Genomic DNA, 12,805 nt, shown 5'->3' on the forward strand with positions numbered 1-12,805 from the left:
CCAAAATTGAGTCACAAGATGCAGTGTCATTGACTCGGTTCCCACAATTCCCACAGTCCAAATCTCTCTCCCATTCTCACTCTAACATTATTATTGTTGTTATTATTATTAATAAAATATGGCCTTTATTATTGGTTTTATTTTCTGCACACAGTCTGATGGATATTTTAAAAAATCCTTAAATCTCTTAATAGTGTTTCTGAACAGCATAATGTGTTGTGCTATGGGAGCCACTGCCAGTGGCTGCTGGAGGTCTAACTCAGACCTGTAGAATGGATTTCTTTATGTGAATGGAGGAGGAGGAGGAGGATGATTGATGATGATGAAGATGATGATGATGATGATGATGAAGATGATGATGATGATGATGATGATGATGATGATGATGATGAAGATACAAGGAGACTAAGAAGCAGTTACATTCTCTAACCTCCTCTTCCCTCTTGCCTCCAATTTATTTCATTCCCAGTTCACAAGCAACACCTGTGCCAGAAAAGGCTGCTTTGCAACTCCTTCAGATGTATGATTCACAGCTGTGGAGGCTCTTAGAGAATTGATCTGCCCCTTCACCTAGGCATGGTCCTTGACAATAATGGAAGAAGAAAATTATTTTGATAAATAGCAGTGTTAAGATCACTGATCTATAATTCTAAAACAACCTCTCAAATTCAAATTAAAATGGTATTTTATTTATTAGTTGAACTTATTAGAAGAGAGAAATTGATGCCAAGTGATAGACCCACATTAATTTTTCTTCTAAGGAAAGACATACACATTTCAAATTAAATAAGTGTATGCTTTAATTTGTTTTTAAAGTCTTCTACTTATATCTTCTCTTTTCTTTCTCATTAAAATTTTGCTTTGATTAAAAAATGTCTATTATTCCTTCTTGTTCCTTCTCAAGAGAATTTTGCAAAATGAATTAAACAAGCTGGAAATTACAAATGTGTGACTTTGAATTAAGGAATGGTGAGAGATCCTTCTAATATACAACATTATTATCTTAGAAACTTAAATAATAAAAAATGGTAAATGAATATAAATTGATTCAAGTGATTAAAAGTAGTTATTCTACTTAAATTTTTTTTTTTTTTGTTTTTAAGGTGCCTGAAACAAAATGTAATACAGATATTCAGACAATGTAAATATACAATTGCAATACCTGCTTTATGCTTTTTTAGCTTTGGAATTAAAAAGAAAGTTGGGTATGGATGCTGTTACATAAAAAGAAAGAGCTCCATCTACTGAATTACCACAGCTTTTCTTCTAGTACTTTAATGCTCTTTGTCAAAACACTGGTGTATGTATGATCTATCACTCAAATAACACTCCCTTTCCTTCTCTCTCTTTTCCCTCCCCTTCCCTCTCTCTTTCCTTCTTCCTCTCTTCTCTTCCTTCCCTCTCCCTTTCCGTGGTTCTTTACTTTTTACAATTTATAAGCCAAATTATTTGTTTTATTTCTTTGAATCAATCAGTTTGATTCAAATCAACAAGTAATGAATACCAATATGTAATGCTCCTTTCTTTATTTTAGGTTTCTTCAAGCAATATCCCAAGTCCAATTTCCATCTTAATTACTATATTGAAAGATTTTATTTTAGCAACAAGGGCTGTTATAGATTCATACCCAGTTTTCCCTCTCTCATAAATTTTCTTTCTATCGTACTGCTCCTCAAGGAACTGCTAGTTTCTAGATGGGAACTTTATTTTTTTTTATTCAGCTATATCGGTTTTAAAAATAAATAAATAAAGGAAAATTCCTCCTGTTGCTTTGTTTTAATAAAGACTGATCACACAGGCCAACATATCATTCAGTGTTGTAGTTAATGATCGCATCAATTCATAGTGTTTTTCTGTCCAGCATCTGGTATAGAACTGTATAGAACTGAATAGTCCAGAGAACTCAGATAAGTCAGCATTATCAGACTGTCTCATCCACAAACATTATGTGTCACGCATTGTATTTCATTTTGGGATAAGTCAAGAAGTATTTAACTGCTTATTATATGTCAACCACGGTGCAAAGCACAATGGATGCAAATACAACCAGGACAATCTCTGCCCTAGAAGAGTTTATGTTTCTGTGGAGTAAAGGGTTAGAGACAGAGTTTTAAAACTTTATACCTGTACTCCAAGATCTCAATTTCTTACGTGAGAGACTACGTACAAATAACTATGTCCATAAAAATACATATGTGCTCATTTTCCAGCTTGAATCCCAAATAAAGTTCTTTTAAAAAGTTATAAATTGCAATTCATCTAAGACCTAGAGAAGCTGGAAGAGACTCCAGAGACTATTGAGTCCAATATCTTCGCTCCCGCCCCCAACCCAACAAATTTGAGACCCATGAGTGGGCTAGGAAGCTTTCCTAAAGTCTGACAATAAACGGCAAAAGTGAGATTTGAACCCTTGTCGTGCAAACTCACTTTGTTTCATTATAAGACTTACCAGAACTTTGTCCCCTTTACCGCGGCCGCTTTATTAAAAATAACATACAGACGAGGACGGGAGAAGAGAGGAAGAAACACAAACTAACCCAAAGCTGCCGGATTTTTTGGATTATCATTTTAATTCTTCTCCAGAAGCAGACTGGCACTTTCTTATTGACCAATTTTTTTAAAAAATCAGTTTCAAGGTTTTCCAATAGAATGGTTAAAAACAACAACAAAGAGGAGGGGGGACACATTGCACGGAATCTGGAGAAAGGGGAAGTGTTTGGACCTTGGAACTGAAACTGAAGGGGAAGGGGTGGAACCTTTGTTCAGATTTTGATTGGATAAAACTTATTACGTGAAGAGCTTAAAAACACTAATGGGCCTACAGCAAACCGCTCACCAAGTTCCCTGGTGGTCTAGTGGTTAGGATTCGGCGCTCTCACCGCCGCGGCCCGGGTTCGATTCCCGGTCAGGGAAGTGAGTTTTTGCTTACTTTGTTCCCTTATGCCTACGGATTTTTTCCCCCTTTCTTGTTTTAAAACTCCTCACTTTACTAATCCAAGCATTGCGGTAGACGCTACACATGCAAATACAAAACAAACCAGTCTCTCGGATAGTTTACGTGTTACCTTTGTAGGTCAATTGTAAAACTCCCGTTTATGAGTTTTCAACTTTTTTATGTGCCTTGATGTCCTTTGGTAGTTTAGTGAAATCTGTTGGTCTCGTCTTTGCATCGTGTTTTAAAATGTGCAAATTATAATACATAGTACCTCACAATATTTAAAACGAAACCCGAATTCATGAACCTCAGCTCAATGCTCCTGTACAATCCAATCCATCAGGTAATCATTCAACACCATGCTAGGTCTTGCGCTAGACTCTAGGGGATATACAAAATGGAAATGAAAACCTCCTCCTCAAGGAACTTACTTTCTACTGTAGGTAAGTGTATACCTAATTATTCTAGGAGAGAGACAGAGGAAGAAATCCAGAAAAGATTTCTTGTAGAAGGTGCATCTGAGAATCTTGAAAGAAAGCAGAGATTCCTACGAGGCAGAGCTGGGAGGATCCCAATGCATTGAGAATGACTTATATTTGGGTACAACTCAAATTGGACTGTTTGAATAATTTTTTTAAAAGATAGATTTTTAAACTTTTTTTTTTTTAGCTTTTTTTCCCGACTAGGAGAGATATTAGAACATATTTGTTTGAATAGGAAAAGGAACCGGGAGACCAGGGGCAAATAAAATTGAGATGAAAAGACAGAAGAATGTTAGCTAGAACAAAGTCCCATTGGAGATGGGAAGGAATGAGTTCAAGGCACAATTAGAAAGGGGAAAGTTTCAGGGAAGGCTCCGTCAGTAATGTAAAATGATGCACATAGTAAGTGAATAATTAGTATAAAATAAGTGTTGAGTTTTAGATCATTGGTGAACTTTGAAAATGTAGTTTCAACAGAGTAGGGAGGAAGTGAAGGATTAAAGAATGTGAAGAATAATGAAAACTGTGAGGAAATGGCAATGATATATAGGATGGATTGGAGATCTAATCTTAGCTTTTATTGTTATAAAAGTCGTTTTGACTTCGTATGATGAAACTGAAGCAAATAGGAATAAATGATTTTCTCGAGATCCAGCTATTAGGTGCATGAGACTGGAAGATAAATCTCCTCAGACTTTGGGCCCCACAGTGCCATCTAGCTGCCCTAACTCCAATCTTCTGATTTATGCCAGATCTCATACCTGGTGGGTATTCACTTAGACCTTTCTTTGACAAGCTCACGACTCCTTCACCCTTTCTAGTTCTAATTTCTATTCAATATATTAACATAACACTCGTCTGCAAATTCTGTATTAAAATAAGGGATCTAGTGATTTTATATACAAATTTGCTTAGGCATTAACTTCTCTGGGATGAAAATCTAACATTTTTTAAAAAGTAAGACTTATTTATTATCGAATATTTTTCTAAACAACTTTTAAATTACATTGAAAGACATATTTAGAAAAGTGCAAAAAGAAATCTGAAGGAGAGATCGTTTTTTCAGCTCTGGGGAACCAAGAAAATTTTGTGTGCATCTGAGCTGGCAGGTAAAGAAAGAGAAGGCTTTCAGACGGTATAAATGTGAAAACAAATGTTTCAGGTGATGGTTTATGCATTCACACACATATAAACCGCAAAGAGTAAGATGAGAAGGGAATTTTTGTCATTTTGTGTGGGAAAATAGTGCAGAGGAGCTGCACTAAAAAAAGGAGAATAGTGCAGAATGAAGCTGAAAATCAAAGTTGGAATCATATTACTGAGAGTTTTACATTCAAGCCTAAGAAGTTTACATTTTATTCTGAAGAGATTAGACTTTCGGGAACATCTGAACAATAGGGGTGGAAGGAGGAAGATAAACCATTAGTAAAGGAGACTGAGTAGAAGTTGTTAGATAGGTAGGAGAACTAGGAGAAAGTAAGTAGTGCCATTCATGGAAGCTAATAGGCAGAGTATATCAGAAATGAAGACATGAGCAATGATATCAAAACGATATAAGGAATGAGAAAAGGAAGTTGTATGTGTTTATTCACAAAATAGCCAAGTGATGATTTGGTAATTATATAAAAGATGTTTTTTTGAATTTAGAGACAAATCAGGAAGACTGAGTAGGAGGTTATATATTGTCCAGGTGAGAGGGAGGTGAGACCTTAATTAGGGGTGGTGACCAAGGCAGGAAGTATCAAGGAGAGATTCTCTGAGGGCATAATGGACAGAACTTGATTAATGCTTAAATGAGGAAAATGAGAAAGGGGGAGAGTCAAAGATGATTTCAAATTTTTAGTTTTGACTGATAGAGAAATAGGGAAATTGGAAGGTGGGAGATGTCTTGGGTAGAAAGATAATGAGTTCAGGCTTGGCCATGTTCAGTCTAAAGTACTTGTAAGATATCCAATATAGATATTTAACCAGTTCAGCTGAAGTAATAATAAACAGCTGACATTCTTATAATGCTTTAAGATTGCAAAATACTTTACAAGTATTATCTAATTCCCATAATATGGATACTAATATTAGCTCCTCAAAGAGGTTGAGGCTGCAGAAGTTTAAGTCTGAGGTAGGATGTGAACTTTGTTCTTCTTTGTTCCAAATTTTATCTATTTTGCTATGGCATCTCAAAATAGGAAGTATACATACATACAAATTTAGGAGTTGTTTGCACAAGATTGATTATTGAAGTCAGAAAATAATAAAGTATAAACAGTGCCCTCTTTATACTTAAGGAAGATTAAAGGCTTAAAGGGGATGGAAACATTGAAATAAAAGGTAAAGGTCTTTTAGATATAAAAGAAAAATTCCACACTAAAGCCACAGTTATATATATTAGATATATTAAGGTGCTTTCCTTATTGAGGGTAGCGCTCCCTTAATCAGGATAAGAAAGGCTAGAGAACTCAGGGGTCCTCAAACTACGGCCCACGGGCCAGATACAGCCCTGAGGACGATTATCCCCCTCACCCAGGGCTATGAAGTTTCTTTATTTAAAGGCCCACAAAACAAAGGCCCTCCAACAGTCTGAGGGACAGTGAACTGGCCCTCTATTTAAAAAATTTGAAGACCTTTGGAGACCTTTCCTACCTTCTGTTTAGACAAACCTCCAAATCCAAACTCTTGGGTAGTGGAATTTTAAAAGAATGGGCCTTTACTTGTAATAGGTTAAGGATCATTGCTCTTCAAAAGAGTATTGTGGCACTTCAGTGAAAACAAAGGGTAAAGGGAGTGAAAACTCCATCAAAGAGTAAGTGCAGGGGGTCCAGTAGCCTACACTATGTAGAAGAGACACCACACCTTGTAAAGAGTTCAGTGTCTGCCAGAAATAGCCCAGACAGTCCAGTCAGTTAGTAGCTTAGTCCATCCTGACAATAGTTGTTTGCCCAGAGGCAAATTAACCTTCTTGCTCAAATCCCTAAGAGGGTCCCTATCTCTTCTCCCTAGACTACTGCAATAAGATTCTCTACCAGCAGCTAAACCCAGTGAATAGCCAATTCCAAATCAGAGTGACCTATTGTACCTGACCTAACAATGTATTGACAATGTAACTATATAACTGCCATGTGTCAAAAGTTTACCAAAGGTAAAAAAGATGAGGACTGAGTAAATATCCATCACATTTGGCAATTAAGGAATCACTGATGATTTTAGTGAAAGCAATGTTAGTAGAATAGTGGGGGATGGAAGCCAAATTAATTAATCAATTAGTGGGCAGGGGAGAAGAAGCAGAAACATAAACTTTAGATGGTTCTTCCTAGATGTTTAGTAAATTGAGGAAGGAGATATAAGTCAATATACTTGAGGACAGCAAAAATAATGAAAAGGGTTGTTTTAAATCATTCATTCATCAATCCTTTTTCTCATTTACTGTTTTGCTTTTAGGAATAGGGAAGGCTTGAGTTGTTTGTAGGCAAAGGAAAGAAGCTAATACAGAGAAAGAGATTAAATATGAAATTGGGAAATGACTAGTAGATTATGTTCCTGGAATATGGAAAGAGATGAAATTAAGAGTACAAGTGATCTTTTGTTACACCTAAACCCATTTTTGTTTTCTGCATGAAAACTAGAATATTGAAAAATAGATTAAAACTAATTCAAAACTAATTTTTTTTAGAAGTGTGATCTCATAGATATGGTGCTAAACTTGGAGACACAAAATTTTTGTTTTCGAAGTGTTACAGGCCAAAACTCTGAAACAAGGATTCTTACAAGGTGTTAAGTCAATGGAATTGACTTAATAGTTCTCTAGTTCAGTATATGTACTTAGTCCTTAATATAGTTCCACAAGATTCACACCTATGATAATGGAGTATATAATAGCCAGCAAAGGCTGAGACAGATTCATTCCATCATCCACCTTTGTGGTGGCTGGAGACTGAAGCACAAACTTTTGGACTCAGAGATTCATTCACTTCATCTCACACCGCCTTAGTGGCAGGCTCTCTTCCGCTTCTCCACTGAAACCAAGACTCCAGAAGGCCTCCAGAAAACTAGCTGAGCCCCAAGTGAAGGAGATAGGACTTTGAAGGAGACAATACTGAAATGAAAAGAAGGCTGCTTCCAGAGACCCCAAGAAACCGAACCAGAGAACACTATATTCAAGTCCTGACAATTCTTAGATGTATGATTTTATAATGTAATTTTATTTAGTTTCAGTTTCTTGATTTGTTAAATGGTAATAATACCTATAGTGTCTACCTCATAGGACCACTATAAGAATGAAATTGAATAGTATGTAAAGTATTTTGCTATACTTAAAGGACAAATAGACATGGAAGCTATTATTTTTCTTTATGTGATGGAACAAGTTGGGAAAATATAGGATCATAGTCTACCTAAGGGGAGACCTTGACATTCTATTTTTGTATGCAATCTTGATTAGATACAGGGCCATATCTAGGGATTTTTATACATGGGACTAGAGAAAATTAAGATGCCCTCAACCTTGGGATATGGAGAAGGGAATTAGGGGAATGTTAGGGGAATCTGGTTCACTTTTATGGATTATCTGGTAGTTTTCAATTTAAAGGAACAAGTACCATTACTTCAAAGGAAAGTGAAATTTACTGCAGAGAGGGTTTTCCTTCAGATAGAGACCAAGTTAAGTAGAAGAAATGAGGGAGGACTGAACATAGGCCTTATGTATAACCATTTCTGATTCCCTATCATGGTAACTTTCCCTTTGTCTTCAAGTTTGAGTATAACTTATGTATATGCATATAAGTATATATATGTATATACACTCCTATATATTTATTCACATGCACATCTGTATATAAATTTAACAAGCTAAGTCATAGTTAAACATGAGTGGTTCCTACAATCTGTTCTCTCCCTATCTTCCACAGAAACCTGCAAGTTTGACCTCAAGGCTTGTACTGATGTTTAGTGAGACCTGGATCCATGAAGTGATTGGCAAAAAGCAGGAAATGTCTACTCATTTATTCATTTTACATCCATTCCACAAGTATTATTTATTTATTTATTTTTACTAATAGTTTATGTCCCAAGCAGAGACTATATAACCCTTGACCTCATAGAACTTATTTGCACTATATTCTTACATATATTCTGGAGAAACATATATGCACATAGGATTATATGATCATAAATTTTGTATTAGAAAGGATTTTGGACACTAGATAGAATAATGTACTCATTTTGCAGATGAGGAAACTCAAAACAAGGGAGCTAAATGATTTGTCCAAAGTCTGACAGAGCCACTTTTAAACCCATATCCTTTATCTCCAAATCTAATGAACTTCCAATGCACCACAACAACTCTATAAATACAAAATTAATACAAAGTAATTTGAGGGGAAGGCACTAGAAGCTTTAAGAAAGGCCTTGTTGGGAGATGGCATTTAAAGGAAACTAGGGTTTGTAAGATGGGGAAGAGGAGCATTCCTGATGAAGGGAGACCTGCATATATGGAGATAGAGGTACAGTAAGGGAAACAAATAAAAAAGTTTGGCTAAAATATATAGCATGTGAGGGGGAAGAATGTGTAATATGTTTTACTCCTGAAAAAATTCAGGAGTATTTTTTTTTTTTTTTTACTGCTAAAAAGGTGGGATAGAGTCAGATTGTGAAGACCCTGAAAGTCTTCCCCTCCCAGACTGACTTTTTTTTTTTTCCACCTAGATAAAAGAGCTGTCCTTTGATTATCTCTTCTCTAGCCCTAATCCCTGACAGGGCATCACCTCAGACAAACAGAGATCTAAAAAGATCAAGGTCTTGCATTGCATCCAGAGCTATCTCCAGTAGTCTTAAGTCTTGTCACTGGGTCCAGTTGGCTCCAGAGGAGAAAGTGTAGCACCTAACTTTGCATAGCCCTATTTCACTTATATCTAGTTCATTTGCACATCTTGGTTTCACTTCCCTGATGTCATGGTCCTCTTAGATAATAAAAGACAAATGACCTCTATAAATGGTAGTAGGAGCTTCCCCATTGGGACCCCACAGGAACTGATCAATTGAGCAACACAGCTTCTTTTCTCTTCTTTTTCTCCGTTCCCCCCCCCCCCCACTTCCCTTCCCTTTGTCCACATAGGGTATCAAATCTTTACCTCTAGGTGCTCTGTCCAAAGGAATGTAAATTTCGATTATTGGAACTTTGCAAGATATTTTGGAGTTTATGGATTATGACCATGCTTTAAACTCAAATCATTCTGACTCTAATTGATTCTCCAACAAGAGATACCAGGTCAAATTGTTCCCAAATGCCACTGTCTTGCTAAAATAAATCATCAATGACTCTCTTTTACTTCTAGAATAAAATATAAATTCCTCAGCCTTACATCCATAATTCTCTCCAATATTATTCCTTTCTACGTTTCTAAACTTATTTCATGCTATGGCCACTGAATACACTTTGTATTTTAATCAGACTTACTTATTAGTCATTTCCTGAATTCAGATTTCCATCTCTTGTTTCTATGCCTTTGCATAGGCTATACAACTCCTCTTCATATCTACACACCTGTGTTGCTTCCTAATTAAAATTATTCCTGATATTCCCAGTATTAGGGGTTTTTCTATTCTCAGATTGCCTAGCATTTAGTTATCTGTACACATGTTGTTTCCTCTCAGTAGAATATGGGTTCCCTGAAGTCAAAGACTTTCACTTTTGTTTTTATATCTTCTGAATCTAGTATTGCACCTAGCATGCAAATATTGAATAGATATATTGGATTGAACCTAAAATTCTTTCTAGCATATAAAACCTATGAAACTGTTTCCTCTCGACTAGTTTTTCCTTTTGTTATCCCTCTGCTCTGTACAATGCTTATCATCTTTGTACAATCTAGCATTTAATTACATTCTGCCTTTTATTTGTTACTTCATATCACTTTGTTCTCTTTCTTTCCACTGCTTCCCAGTTAGGTTGCCAGATTCACTAAAGTGGACACTGTATCTTATACCTTTTCATTAACTCCAGAGACTGGTATAGAACAGAATACTTAGTGACTCTTAATACTGTAACTGGTCTTGATAATTAATGAGACTTTAAAACAAAGTTTTGCATAAAATAAATAATGAATTGAATTATCAAGATGATAAAGGAAATATTTGGTTTAGAATATCTATCATTTGACTTTACCTTGGCTTTGATCTGCAGGTCATGTACTTTATGTTAAATATTTCACTATCTCCTTTATTCTTTGTATCTAGAAAAGAGTAGTTATACTATAATCATAGAACCACTGGTGGACATTGGTGTAGGAAAGCAGAAGAAATCCTTTTGGAAAAGTTAAAGTGTACCACAAGGTGGCATCCCAGTTTCATGTGCCTAACTTCTTTTCTACAGGACAAAATACTAATTGAAATTCTAATGGAAAGGCTTCATAAGAATAATGTCAGAGGTTTGGTGCAGCTATAGGGAATAGTTCTTTGTAGTTTTCTGCACTCTACTTATTGAAATTATAGATTTATTATAGAATGAAAATTCGATTGACTCATACATTTATTCAATGATTATTAAACATTTAGTTTATGTGCAAGACCCTATTCTTAATATAATTAAATAAATATTGTTGTTTGTCCTTTGTTCTCGAAGAGGACTATGACATCAGAGAAGTGATGTAATGACATGTAAGTGAACTGGATTTAAGTGAGGGAAGCCTGTGCAAAGTCACTCACCTCACTTTCTCCTCCAAAGTCATCTGGATCCAGTGGCAAACTATAGATCAGGATGACTGGAGATGGCCCTGGATGAAATGGGAGACCTTGGCTTTTTTAACCTAAGATCTTCAAATGGGCAAAAACCCTGGAAAGACAGATTGGAATCAAGTTGTAAATAGGCTTAAATGTCAAAAAGAATGGTTTTGATTCATCAAACAAGCATTTATTAGGCATCTATTGAATGCTAAGCAAAGTGAAAAATGAAATTGTCCCTTTTCTCCAGGAACTTCCAAAGTGAGGAGACTATGGAAATGTATATATGTAAATATATATGTGTTTTTATGTGTATATGTATGTGTTCTCTATAATAATAAAATGGATATAATATGTTATATGTGCATTTGTTATGTATACAAAAACATTTTAAAAATAAATATAGGCTAATTTGGTAGGGAAGGCATTATTAGTATCTGAGTAGGAAATGAAGAAAGATTTCATCACTTGATCTGAGTTTTCCAATTAACAGAGAATTCTATTTTAAAATTTATTTTATTTTTAATTTATGGAATAAAGCAAACATTTCTATAACACAGGATAACAAAAAAATTGTTGCATATGAAACTGAAAATCAGCTGTGTACAAGTTGCTATTCCTTTTAAACATATAACAAAGTTATATAAATTTCTTTTTCCCCCATTTTTCTTCTGTCCCCCCACTTTGGAAGAACATGGAACGACTAGCATGAAATAATGAAGAGTGAAATGATCAGAATCAAGAGAACATTGCATGCAGTAACTGGTATTGTTTCAAGAATGACTGAGCAGGTAAGTCATTTTGACTATTACAAATACCCAAATTAACTATAAAGAATGTATGAAAAAAAGATACTCTCTGCATGCATAGAAAAAACTGATAAAATAGAAATATACATAGAATAATTTACACATATGTATTTGTGTCTAATGGTGGCCATCTCTAATTAAATAAATATGTTACTTCAGGAAATCCATTAATATTGCTTGAAAAACAATGAAAATGAATTATCAAGCCAATATTTTTCTTTTTTTCTCCTCCTCCTTGTCCTCCTCTTCCTTCTCCTCCTCCTTCTTTTTCTCCTCCTCCTTTTTTTCTTCTTCCTCCTCTTCCTCCTCTATTCTTCCCACCCTCCTCCTCCCTTCTCCTCTTTCTTTTTCTTTCAAAGCAATTGGAGTTATATGACTTTCCCAGGATCACACAGCTAGTAATTGTTAAGTGACTTGAGGCCAGATTTGAACATCATTATTTTCATTCCCACACAATAGTATAAATAGCTAACATTTAGATAGTATTTTAAGGTTTTCAAAGTACTTATGTAATTCATTTGATGTTCACAACAATTCTATAAGTTGGTACTTTGTTTTATAGATGAGGAAACTGAAGTTTAGAGATGTTAAACATTTGCCTCAGGTCAAACAGCTAGGAAGTGTTTGAGGTGTTATTTAAATTCAGGTTTTTCAGACTTTAAATCTAATATTCTAAATTTACTATGTCAAGCTTATATTCAACTAAAGAAGAAGTTTATTAAGCAGTGAAGAGATCGCATGTTACAATCATGGTGATGTGAAAATTATAGCCAAACTTATATGATCTGCTTTTTGAAAATTAGAAGTAACATTGGGAAGTCATTACATGCCAATCTCACTTCTGTTGAATGAATTTAAGAATTTGTATTTTG

The 12,805-nt window shown here is 35.1% G+C and overlaps 1 non-coding gene across 1 annotated transcript; it reads left to right on the forward strand.

The window, feature by feature from the left end:
- Positions 1-2,841: 2,841 nt before the first annotated feature.
- TRNAE-CUC lies at positions 2,842-2,913 on the forward strand. The gene has a single exon. It is a non-coding gene; the product is annotated as a tRNA-Glu (tRNA).
- The last annotated feature ends 9,892 nt before the right edge of the window (positions 2,914-12,805 follow it).

This window comes from Sarcophilus harrisii, chromosome 4 (assembly GCF_902635505.1).
Source record: "Sarcophilus harrisii chromosome 4, mSarHar1.11, whole genome shotgun sequence".
NCBI classification, from domain to species: Eukaryota; Metazoa; Chordata; class Mammalia; order Dasyuromorphia; family Dasyuridae; genus Sarcophilus; species Sarcophilus harrisii.